Here is a 12936-nt window from a genome sequence, read left to right as displayed (position 1 = left end):
TTTTTTCTCCCTTATGTCCTAGCCTCAGTGGTCTGTCTGTCCATCTCCACCTTTTTCAACTTAATGGAGGATCCATCGAATCCTATTGAAATAAAAAGCTTGGATGATCTCTTCAGTCGGATTCCTAGGAAATAAAACCTGAGACAGGTATTCATGTGAAAATGATTCAATAGTGTTATCAAGGAAAACCAGTAAAAGACTAGCAAAGTGGGACAGGATATTAAGGATGGCAAGCAATGCCAATGGAGGATAATATTACCTCAGTTGCCCCAGGAGAGGACACAGCAGTGGACATCATACCTTTAATGTACTAATCAAGTCACAATGGAGCTGGAGTATTTATACTCTGTACTCATTGGTCATTGCTTTGGATTAAATGAAGGAATTTACATTTACAGGCACTTCTGGCTTTCCCAATTTGAGGCAAAAATCATTCCATCAGTCCAAGGTCAGCATGCCCGAAAGAGATACAGGTGTTGTCTGCAGGGAGAGGAAGCAGTCCTGGAGTTGGTGTGCACTAAAAAGGTAAAGAGTCGCAGTGAATATTGGCAGAACATTACTACATGGAGGCATGATTCACTGAGGCCAATGTGGTCTACCAAATTCAATGTGGTTTTAATTTGCATTTTTCTTATTATTAATGAGTTTTAAGAATTCTAACATCTTTTCACATGTTCAGCAGTACTTTTTATTTCCTTTTTTATCAAATGTCTAATAGATCTTCAGCCAATTTCAATTCTCCATAGTTTTATTAGGGAGATTGGTTACTTTTCTATGGTGTGAATTACAGATATTTTATCTTTTTCAAACAGTGGCTTCTTGAAAAATGGACTATGTTGTCATTTTACTGGTAAGCATTACTGCTTTTTTTTTTTTTTGTAGTTTTGAGATATTCTACGTGGTGCTATAGTAGTACCCTTTTTATTATCAATTATTGCATTAATTGGGTTTTTTTTTTTTTAGAGTTTCCTATGGTATTGGTTTTGATCTTTAATAGATCCATAGTGATGTTTTTCTGGTTACCATTCTTCACTGATGTTAGTACAATGGTCTTTGTACATTTTAAAACAGAATCTCTTGGTCAAACCCCTTTTATTAGTTATTTATTGGAGTTTTCTGGAGTATGGGGAGATGGCAGGGAAGCTGCCAGAAACAACACAACTGAAAATCTTTTTTTCTAGTTTGCTGCCAAAGATTCAGACTGCTTCCCACAAACATGGCTTTTCTATGTGATTCCCTGATTATAATAGCGTGGGAGAGGAAAAATAATTTTCCCTTTACCCTACTGAGTTCTTTCCTGAGACCTCCCTGTAGTAAAAGCAAACAATTGAAAAACAGAATTTTAATAACATGCACCCCTCCTGTATATATGGGAGATACCCAGGAAAACTGAGTTACTCCCCAAAATGCCCAGTACCATCATCAGCTAAAGACAAAAGACGTTGGGGTAGGGGGGAACCAGTTTGGGAGGTTATCAAGTAAAGCACAATAAATAAGGATTTCCAGAGATTTCTTGGTACAGAGAAAGAAAGACACCTTAGAAATGAAAATTGCCCTTATACATCTGAATGTCTCTTACAAAAAGGTGATTTCTATGTGGTTTTCAGAGCATTTCCTAGGTCTGCTATATCTTAATTATCAGCTCAAAATAATCATTATTACACAGAGGCACATTTTAGGGTGATATATTTGGCTCCTCTTCAGTCCCACCTTTGAAACTTGAAGTAAGAAGGTTGACAAATTTCTTGGTCCTGAGGTCAGTCCAGTTAAACAGCAGTGTCCTTGCACATGGGCTTTCAGAGTTAGGCCTTTATGGTGTGAACAGTCTTGTATTCAATATGAGGCACTTCAATAGAAACAAAAGAAAACCAGATAAATTGTTGTAGCAGACTATAAACCCAGTCTGAGTCCTCTAGATGCCTGACTCAAAGCCTCCTTTGCTGTTTGAATATCTGATATCATCAGGTGTGCAGGTAAACTTTGAGAGTGGCCCACATAGCAAAAGGCTTGAAGATTGTATAAACAAGCACTATTGTGGTTCCTTCTCTGATGTTTACATCAAGTTGTTCCCCTTCAGTTTACAGAACATAAGGAAAAAAATGACTAAGAACAAAAACTACACAAGTCAAAAGGGTAGGAGAAAATTGCAAACTTCAGTTTGGAAACTCATGGCTAGATTTTGAAGGAACTAGAAGAATTCAGGATCCCATACATAAGTGGAAAATAGAACCTCAAAAACAATAGCACTAGAATATAATTATTTACAAAGGTGCAAACATAATTTTTCTCTCTACAATCACCCAGATTTCTATTAAAAATCACAATAACACTAATTTGTTTGCAAATTAAGTCTAGTTGAATAAATTTGGTCTGATAATTTACATAAGTGGAAAAAGAATAGCTATTGGCCATATTGGCTCTTTTAAATCTGCTTTGCTAGAACTGAACTTTTTTTTAAAGTATGGTTGACATACAATGTTATATTAGTTTCAGGTGTACATATTGATTCAATGATCTATATGTTATGCTCACCACAAGTAGAGCTACCATCTGTACAATATTATTTACTATATTCCCTATGCTGTATTTTTTATCTTCATGACTTATCTTACACTCATCCCCCTACCAACCTTTCCTCTGGCAACCACTAGGATCTCTTGGTTTGTTTGTTTTGTTTTTTAGATTCCACAGATAAGAGAAACATGAATACCATGATTTCATTTATTTCATTTAGCAGAATATATCTGCTGGATCTAGCCATGCTGTGACCAATGGCAAGATCTCATTCTTTTATGACTGAATAATATTCATGTGTGTGAGAGCATGTGCACATGTGTGTATACCATAGCTTCTTTATCCATTTGTCTATAAAGGGACACTTGGGTTGCTTCCATGTCTTGGCTATTGTAAATAATGCAATAAACAAAGAGGTGCATATATCTTACTGAATCATAAAGCACTTCTCTTTTTAATTTTTGGAGGAAGCTCCATACTGTTTTCACAGTGGTTATGCCAATTTACATTGCCATCAATAGTGCACAACAGATCCTATTTATTCACATCCTCACCAACACTTATTTCTTGTCTTTTTATACTACCCATTCTGACATGTGATTTGATAACCTCATTGTGGTTTTGATTTGCTTTTCCTAATGATTAATGATGTTGAGCATCTTTTACATATCTGTATGTCTTCTTTAAAAAATCTTTTCAAATCCTCTGCTCATTTTTTAAGCAATTTTTTTGGTGTTGTACAAATTCTTTATGTACTTTGGATATTCTCTTATGAGATATATCATTTGCAAATATTTTCTCCCATTCAGCAGTTTGCCTTTTCTTTTTGTTGATGATTTCCTTTGCTGTACAATGTGTTTTGTTTTAGTGTAGTCCCAGTAGTTTATTTTTATTCTGTTTCCTTTGTCTGGAGACATATTCACAAGTCCAAGAGATTATTACCTGTTTTAAGGATTTCATGGTTTAAAGTCTCACATTTAGGTATTTAATCCATTTTGAATTTACTTTTGTGTATAAGTGGTCATTGCATTCTTTTGTGTGTATTTATTCAGTTTTCCCAATACCATTTATTGAAAAGAATGTCTTTTTCCCATTTTTTATCCTTGTCTCCTTTGTCATAGACTGACCATATAGGTATGGGTTTGTTCGAAGCTCTCTATTCTGCTCCATTGATCTATATGTCTATTAGTATGCCAGTACCATACTGTTTTGATTAATATAGCTTCATAGTGTATCTTAAAATTGGGATTGTGGTACCTCCAGCTTTGTTCTTCCATCTCAAGATGGTCTTGGCTATTCAAGGTCTTTTGTGGTTCTATGCAAATTGTAGGATTATTTGTTCTAGTTCTATGAAAAATGATGCTGGTATTTTGATAGAGATTGCATTGAATCTGTAGATTGCTTTGGGTATTATGGACATTTTAACAATATTCTTCCAATCCACAAACATGGAATACCTTTCCACTTGTTTGTGTCTTCAGTTTTTCATCAATGTCTAAGTCTTTCACCCCTATGGTTAAATTTATTCCCTAGAAATTTTATTTCTTTTGGTACAATTATAAATGGGTTTATTTTCTTTCTGCTACTTCATTAGTGTATGGAATCAATAGATTTCTATTAATTTTATATCCTGAAACTTAATTCATTCATCAGTTCTAATAGTCTTTTGGTGAAGTCTTTAGGGTTTTCTATATGTATACTCAGTATCATATCATCTGCGAATAGTGACAATTTTCCTTCTTCCTTATTGATTTGGATACCCTATTTCTTGTCTGATTACTATAGCTAGGACTTCCAGTACTATGTTTAAATAAAAGTGGTGAGAGTGAGTATCTGTCTTTTTTCTGACCTTAGAGGTAAAGCTCTCGGTTTTTCACCATTGTGTATGATGTTCACTGTGGATTTTTCATATAAGACCTTTATTATATTGAGGTGTTTTTTCTTTAAACCCATTTTTGTTGAGAGTTTTTATTGTGAAGAGATGTATTTTCTTAAATGCTTTTTTTCCTGCACCTATTGAGATGACCATATGGTTTTTAATCCTTCCTCTTGTTAGTATGATGTATCACAATAGTTGATTTGCAAATATTGAACCACATTTGTATCCCTAAAATAAATCCCACTTAATCATGGTGAATAATAACTTTAATGAACTGTTGTATTTGGTTAATATTTTGTTGAGGATTTTTGATCTGGGCTTTTTTTTTTTTGTAATGTCTTTGGTTTTGGTATTTAATACTGGTCTTAGTGAATGATTTTGGAAGTTTTCCCTCATCTTTTAGTTTTGGAATAGTTTGAGGAAAATCTAAATGGGAAAATTCACCTTTGAAGCCATCTGATCCTGGGCTTTTGTGTGTTAGGAATTTTTTTTATTACCAATTTAATTTCATTACTAGTAATTGGTCTGTCAAATTTTCTATTTCTTCCTTATTCAGTTTTGGAAGATTGTATGCTTTGGGGAATTTATCCATTTTCCTAGGTTTTTCAATTTCTACTCTTTTTTATTTCTGTCCTTTTACTAGTGTTTGACTTTGTTCTTCTTCCAGATTCCTTAGTTGTAAGTTAGGTTGAGATTTTTCTTGTTTCTTGACAAGGATGTCCACTTTTATTTAACACAGTACTGGAAGTGTTAACCATAGCAATCACACAGAAAAATAAAAGGCATCCAAATTGGTAAGGAAGAAGTAAAACCGTCACTATTTATAGACTACCTGATATTCTATATAGAAAATCCTAAAGACTCCACCAAAAACCTATTAGAACAGATAAAGGAAGGGGTGGCTCAGTCAGTTGACATTACAACTCTTACTTTGGCCCAGGTCATAATCTCAGGGTCATGAGATTGAGCCCTGCCTTGGGCTCCACACACAGCAGGGAGTCTGCTTAAGATTCTCTCCCTCTTCCCCTTCCTCTGCTCATGCTCACTTGCAAACTCTCTCTCTCTCAAACTCACTTGCGAACTCTCTCTCTCTAAACAAATCTAAAAAAAAAAAAAAACTGATAAATGAGTTCAGTAATGTCACAGGATACTAAATCAATATACAGAATTCCATTGCATTTCTATGCACTAATAATGGAGCAGAAGAAGGGGAAATTAAGGAATTTTTTCTTGCAAATTACTATTTACAATTGTACCAAAAATAATAAAATACCTCAGACTAAACTTAACAAAGGAGGTGAAAGACCTATACTCTGAAAACTATAAAACATGGATGAAAAGATATTTCATGCTCATGGTTTGGAAGAATAAAAATTGTTAAAATGTCCATTCTAGCCAAAGCAATCTACAGATTTAATGCAATCCTTCTCAAAATACCAACAGAATTTTTCACAGAAATAGAATAATCCTAAAATTTGTATAGAGCCACAAATGACCCCAAATAGCCAAAGCAACCTTGAAGAAGAACAAAACTGGAAATACCAAAATCCCAGATTTTAAGATATACTACAAATCTGTAGTAATCAAAACAGTATGATACTGGCACAAAAATAGACACATAGGTCAATAGAACAGAATAGAAAATCCAGAAATAAACCCGATTATATGGTCAATTAACCTTTGATGAAGGAGGTAAGAATATGTAATGGGAAAAAGACAGTCTTTTCAATAAATGGTGTTGGCAAAACTGGACAGCTACATTCAGAAGAATGGAATTAGGCCACTTTCTTACACCATACCAAAAAAAAGTTAAAATGAATTAAGGACCTAAATATGAGACCTGAAATCATAAAAATTCTAGAGGAGAGCAAATGCAGTAATTTCTCTGACATTGGCTATAGCAATATTTTCCTAGATATGTCTCCGGAGGTAAGGGAAATAAAACCAAAATAAGCTATTGGGACTGCATCAAAATAGATTCGGCACAGCAAAGTAAACAACCAACAAAACTCAAAGGCAACCTACTAAATTGGAGAAGATATTTACAAATGATATAACTGATAAAAGGTTACTATCCAAAACCTATAAAGAACTTAGCTCAACATCAAAAAAAAAATACAATTAAAAAATGTGCAGAAGACATGAATAGACATTTCTCTGACAGATGGCCAACAAATAAAAAGATGATCAACATCACTCAGCATCAGGGAAATGCAAATCAAAACCACAAGGAGATATCACCTCACACCTCTGAGAATGGCTATAATCAAAAACACAAGAAACAAGTGTTGTTGAGAATGTGGAACAACAGGAACCCTCATGCACAGTTGGTAGAAATCGAACTGGTACAGCCACTGTGAAAACAGTATGGAGATTACTCAAAAAATTAAAATAGAACTACCATATGATCTAATAATTCCACTACTGGGTATTTACCCAAAGAATATGAGAACACTAATTCAAAAAGATATATGCACCCCTTTATTGCAGCATTATTTACAATATCCAGATTATGGAAGCAGCCAAAGTGTCCATCAATACGTTAATGGATAAAGAAGAGGTGGTACATATATATAATGGAGTATTACTCAGCCATCAAAAAGAATGAAATCTTGCCATTTGCGACAACATGGGTGGATCTAGATAATATAATGCTAAGCAAAATAAGTCAACCAGAGAAAGACAAATACCATATGATTTAATTCATATGTGGAATTTAAGAAACAAAATCAACTAGCCAAGAAAAAAAGAGACAAACCAAAACCAGACTCTTTACTACAAAGAACATACTGATGGTTACCAGAGGGGAGGTGGGTAGGAGGATGGTGAAATAGGTGAAGGGGATTAAGAGTACATTTACATGTGCTCGCTTCAGCAGCACATATACTAAGAGTACACTTACATGGGTGCCTTGGTGGCTCAGTCGGTTAGGTGTCTGCCTTTGGCTCAGGTCATGGTCCCAGAGTCCTGAGAGAGAGTCCTGCACTGGGCTCCCTACTCAGCGAGGAGTCTGCTTCTCTATCTGCCCTTAACCCTGCTTGTGCTCTCTCTGAAATAAATTAAAAAAAAAAAAAGTACACTTACCTGATCAGCACTGTATCATAGAATTACTGAATCACTACATTTTACAACTAAACCTAATACAACACGGTATGTTAACTATACTGGAATTAAAATTTAAAAAGACCCACTTCGGTGCTCATCCATAAAAAGCCACTCCTCATCCATTAACTTTTTACCATGAGATTATGGCAATTCAGTTCTATCTTCAGGCTCCACTTTTAATTGTAGTTCTCTTGCAATTCCCACCATATCTGCATCTACTTCCTCCACTGAAGTCCTACCCTTCAAAGTCATCCATCAAGGTTGGGATAAAGTTTTTCCAAACTCGTGTTAATATTGATATTTTGCTCTCTTTCCATGAAGCAAAAATGCTCTTGATGTCTCCAAATCGTGAATCCTTTCCAGAAGGCTTTCAATTTACTTTGCCCAGAGCCATCAAAGGAATCAGTATCTATGGTCTTGCAAAATGTATTTCTTAAATAGTAAGACGTTAAAGTCAAAATGACTGGTCTATTTCTCTCTATTCATGTGCTGCAGAATGTATATTGTTAGCAGGTGTGCAAATGACATTAATCTTGTTGTACATCTCCATCAGAACTTTTGGATAACCAGATGAATTGCCAATGAACAATAATATTTTGAAATAAATCTTTTATTCTGATAAGGTCTCAACAGTGGGCTTAACATTTAGTAAACCATGTTATAAACAGATGTGCTGCAATCCAAGCTTTTTTGTTCCATTTATAGAGCACAGGAAGAATAGATACGGCATAATTTTAAGGGCCCTAAGATTTTTGAAATGGTGAATGAGCATTGGCTTCAACTTTAAGTCATTAGATGCATTAACCCCTAATGAGAGAGAGGGCCTGTCCTTTGAAGCTTGAATCCAGGCACTGACTTCTCCTAACTATGAAAATCCTAGTTGGTATCTTCTTCTAATAGAAGGCTATTTAATCTACATTGAAAATGTATTTAGTGTAGCCACCTTCATTAATGATCTTAGCTAGATCTTCTGATCTTTTGCTGCAGTTCTACATCAGCACTTGCTGCTTCATCTTGCTCATTTGGGTTATAGAGATATCTTCTTTCCTTAAACTTCATGGACCAACCTCTGCTAGTTTCAAACTTTTTCTTCAGCTTCCTCACCTCTCTCAGTCTTCATAGAATTGAAGAGTTAGGGCCTTGCTCTGGATTAGCGTTTGGATTAAGGGAAGTTTGTAGTTGGTTTCATCTTCTATTCAGACCCTCAAACTTTCTCCATATCAGTAATAATACTGTTTTACTTTGTCATTCATGTGTTCACTGGAGTAGCACATTTAATCTCCTTCAGGAACTTTCCTTTGCATTCACAACCTGGCTGTTTGGAATAAGAGGCCTAGATTTCAGCCTATCTTGGCTTTTGACATGCCTTCCTCACTAAGCTTAATTATTTCTAAAATTTTATTTAAAGTGACAGATGTGTTACTCTTCCTTTCACCTGAACATGTTGAGGCCACTGAAGGGTTAATAATTGGCCCAATTTCAATACTGTTGGGTGTCAGGGAATAGGGAGGCCTGAGAAGGGGGGGGCGGGTAACCCCTGATGAGGGCAGCAGTCAGAACACAAACATTTAAGTTCACAGTGTTATGTGGCCATGGTTTGTGGTGCCCCAAAACATGTAAAATAGTAATAAAGTTTGAAATATTGTGAGAATTACCAAAAATGACACAAACACAGGAAGTGAGCAAATGCTGTTGGAAAAATGAAGCCAAGAGACTTGCTTCAACACTGAGTTGCCACAAACTGCATTTGTAAAAAATGCGGTATCTTCAAAGTACAATGTAGAAAAGCACAATAAAACATGTCTGTGATATCCAAGATTGTAAGGAACTTACATAACTCAGTAGCAATAAAGCAATCCAATTAAAACAACAGACAAAAGACACGAATAAACTTTTTCCAAAGACAGTATATGAATGTCCAACAAGTACATAAAGATGTTCAATATCCCTAGTTATTAAGGAAATACAAATTAAAACCACAACAAGATATCACTTCATACATGTCAGAATGGCTGTTATCAAAAAGATGAGAGCTCACAAATGCTGGCATGGATATGGAGAAAAGGGAGCTCTTGTACACTCTTAGAATTGCAACTTGGCACAACCACTATGGAAAATGGTATGTAGATTCCTCAAGAAATTAAAAATAGAATTAACCATATGAACCAGCAATTCCATTTCTGGGAATATATCCAAAGGATATTAAAATTCTAAGTCAAAGAAATATCTGCACCATGTTCATCCCATGATTATTTACAATAGCCAACACCTGGAAACAACTTGTGTTTATTGATGAATGAATGGATAAATAAGTTGTTGTATACATATACAGTGAAATGTTATTCAGCCATAAAAAACAAGAAAATGGTACCATTTGTGATAACATGGATGGACCTTAAAGCCTTATGCTAGGTAAAATAAGTCAGACAGAGAAAGACACATAATGTATGATCTCACTTAAATGTGAAACTTTATCCCTCCCAAACAAAACCAAACCCCATGGGTAGCACAGTCGGTTAAGCATCTGCCTTCAGCTCAGGTCATGATCCCAGGTCCTAGGATTGAGCCCCACATCAGGCTCTCTGCTCCGTGGGAAGCCTGTTTCTCCCTCTCCCACTCCCCCTGCTTGTATTCCCTCTCTTGCTGTGTCTCTGTCAAATAAATAAAATTTAAAAAGATTTTAAAAAAAACAAACCAACCATAAACTCATAGAAAAAGAGATCACATTTTTGGTTACCAGAGGCAAGGAGTGAGGAAAGGAAGAATTGGAAGAAGGTGGTCAAAAGTTACAAACTTCCAGTTATAAATCATTACTAGTCATATAATGTACAACATGGTAAGTACAGTTATTACTGCTATATAATATACAGAAAAGGTGGTAAGAGTAGATTCTAAGACCTCTCACCATAAGGAAATTTTTTTCCTTTTATCTATATGAATGTTGGATATTAATCACTTTTTGTGATTATTTAAAAATATATTCAAATGAAACAATTATACTGTGCATCTTAATAAAACTGGGAAAAAAATGTACCTATAACAAATCTTTACCAGTGTCACTATATCCAAGGAAATAGTTTCATGGGTTTATCTACATTTGGAAAGGAAGGGACAAGTTTAAAATTTTACCTTCTGTTCTCAACTAGGCACTACAGAGTGAAATCCTGGAGAGCGGACTTTGGTAATAATTCTTATCCTTTGCCAGCTTCTGCCAGTTTTCCAGGTTCCTGTCTGCAGGCTCTGCAGCAAGTACAGTATCTCAGCAGGCTCCATTATGGGTCACCAAACTGTAGGTGAAGAAAAATAATTTTATCTTTACCCTTACAGGTTCTTGGCTGAGACTCCCTGTAATAAGACATATAAATAGAAAAATAAAGTTTAATAACATGTATTCTTCTCATATACATGGGAAATACCCAGGAAAACTGAGTGACTCCCTGACTTGGCCCAAGCCAGTATCTTAAATATCATCTTTAGCTAAAGACAAAAGATGATATGTGTGGGGAGTCTAGTTATGGCAAAGCACATGAAATGAGGGTATGATTGTTATGCCGATTTAAGTCCCTGTCTTTTCCACTGGTAAGAGTTTCTAGTGATTTGTAACTCCCCTTTTTCTTAGAGACAGGGAAACGCCTTTACAAATGAGGATTTCCCTTATAAATGTAAATATATTACAAAAGGGAAACTTCTATTCAATTTTCAGAGCTTGTCCTGCATCAGCTGTTTCTTAAAAATAACTAGCTCAAAAAATCCTTATGCCAAAGAGGCAGTTGTGGGTGTTATATTCACTCCCCTTCAAAATCAACTCTTACCAAAATTTTCAGCCTTATGGATGTCCTGAGGATTTTGGATCTGCCATCACCCACGATATTGCATAAGCCAAGTCCTTAAAATAAATCTCTCCCCCCCATCTCATATATATATATTAATATTTACAATATATGCTCCATATTTTGTTAATAAATAAAAATTGAAAATAATATTGTCAATATTAGCTTATGTGTGATGAAATAGGAATTATGGTAGCATTGAAAACTGGAGTGACCTTTTAAGATATAATGCCAGGTAGCTTTTTTCTTAAGCAATTTTGATGTAGGAAAGAATGTTAGGGTTCGAAGCCAATGGCCAAGAAAGAATTCTTGAGATGTCTTTGGTGCAAAAAGGTGGTTTTATTAAAGCATTGGGACAGGACCTCTGGGCAGAAAGAGCTGCACTGGGGTCATAAGGAATGGCCCATTATCTACTTCCAAGTTGGGAGGGGGTTTGGGATAACATAAGTCTCTATAAGGAATTTTGGAAGCAAGGTTTCTAGGACCTTGAGGGGGCTGGCTATTGTTGGGAAAAGGTCATTTATTACTATCTAATAAAACCTGAGTTATGAGGCCCTTCAGATGTATATTGGTGGGTCATATGCTTGGGGGGTGATTGCCAACCCGTATTTTGGGGGGTAGAGATGAAGTTTTTTATATGTTAAAGTAGACTTAAACAGGATCCTGGGATTTGGGCTAAGATTGCCTTTTGCCCTTAGCAAAGTATTAACATTGAGGCAGTTGAATTCCTGGAGGAATGTCACTCTTCCTGTTTCAAGGACTTGTCAATAGGCTGTAGGTAGTAAGGAAATTTAGTAATTTTTCTCCTGCCTTTGTTTCCCACAACAATTTGACAGTGTATTACAAGTGTTATAAAAATGTTTACCTTCCAATCCTGTGGTAAAACTAGACTTTATTATGTTATATAATCAAAATACATTACATCATTAGTTTTTGATGTAGTGTTCCATGATTCATTGTTTGTGTATAACACCCAGTGCTCCATGCAGAACGTGCCCTCTTTAATACCCATCACCAAGTTAACCCATCCCGCCACCCCCTCCCCTCTAGAACCCTCAGTTTGTTTTTCAGAGTCCATAGTCTCTCATGGTTCATCTCCCCCTCCAATTCCCCCCCTTCATTCTTCCCCCCCCTTTTTTTTAACATATAATGTATTATTTGTTTCAGAGGTACAGGTCTGTGATTCACAGTGCTTACACAATTCACAGCGCTCACCATAGCACATACCCTACCCAATGTCCATCACCCAACTACCCCATCCCTCCCACCCCCCACCACTCCAGCAACCCTCAGTTTGTTTCTTGAGATTAAGAATTCCTCATATCTCTTTTCTAAGGTTATTCAAAATATAGAAAAATAACAGTATTCAAAATCTTAATTTCAGTGTTATAATAGTGAAAACTTGAAAATAATATAAATGTTAAATTATGGAACAATTATGGTACCATCATCTATTGGGACATAATGTAGAAATTAAAATTATGACTATGAAGATATATAATTCAAGAGTATAAAAATTTTAGACTAAAAATAAACAGGTAAACTACATATAGTTTTATTGCCACTTATATAAAATATATACATGTGATAAAAGACTGGGGAAATCAT

The 12936-nt window shown here is 35.4% G+C and overlaps 1 long non-coding RNA gene across 1 annotated transcript; it reads right to left on the bottom strand.

The window, feature by feature from the left end:
* Nucleotides 1–262: 262 nt before the first annotated feature.
* LOC129045394 (uncharacterized) lies at nt 263–7426 on the bottom strand. The gene is made up of 3 exons (XR_008505075.2): nt 7296–7426; nt 1711–1846; nt 263–517 (listed from the first exon to the last, which is right to left on the bottom strand). It is a non-coding gene; the product is annotated as an uncharacterized LOC129045394 (long non-coding RNA).
* Between the last annotated feature and the right edge of the window lie 5510 nt (nt 7427–12936).

Source organism: Mirounga angustirostris, unplaced genomic scaffold, assembly GCF_029215605.1.
Source record: "Mirounga angustirostris isolate CCGP_5_RB_7025 unplaced genomic scaffold, mMirAng1.0.hap1 SCAF_1, whole genome shotgun sequence".
NCBI lineage: Eukaryota > Metazoa > Chordata > Mammalia > Carnivora > Phocidae > Mirounga > Mirounga angustirostris.
The sequence above is the reverse complement of the archived record's forward strand: the minus strand, read 5'-3'. Positions and strand labels throughout refer to the sequence as shown.